Genomic DNA, 537 nt, shown 5'->3' on the forward strand with positions numbered 1-537 from the left:
GGATTTTTTTTTTTTTTAAATGATTAGTTTGGCCTTGGAGTTGATCAGTTTTGGATACCAAAGAAAACCAGGCTTCTGAGCTTGTGAAGCCAGGTCAGAGGTCCTTCTGCCTCCTCTGGGCCTCCCGTGGCCTCTAGGGACAAGGATGCTCCTAGGTAGTGAGCCAGCCAGCCCTTCCGGTAACCTCCTTAGGCAGCTCGGCTGGCAGGGAGGGACCCCCCTCAGTCTCATGGTTGCACAGGTCTTGATTCATTCATTTCACAAATATTTACTGAGCACTTACTATGCGTCAAGCCCTAATGTGAGCATGAGGTGGGGCGGGTGGGTCACACCAGCCAACAAAACGGAGGGAAACAGCCCTGCCCGTCTAGACTTCATATTCTCAGACACGTTTTTCTGCTCGAGTATCACCTTAGAAATCTTTCACCCTCGGAGTTGGACTTCCCTCTCTCTGTGCTTCACGGCCCTCCCCTCCCCACGAGGCTGACTTGGTCCTGGATCAAGGATGGCTCCCCCAGGGCTTGTATTTGTCGCAGC

The sequence above is a fragment of the Bison bison genome, unplaced genomic scaffold (assembly GCF_000754665.1).
Source record: "Bison bison bison isolate TAMUID 2011002044 unplaced genomic scaffold, Bison_UMD1.0 scf7180017860443, whole genome shotgun sequence".
Classification (NCBI taxonomy): Eukaryota; Metazoa; Chordata; class Mammalia; order Artiodactyla; family Bovidae; genus Bison; species Bison bison.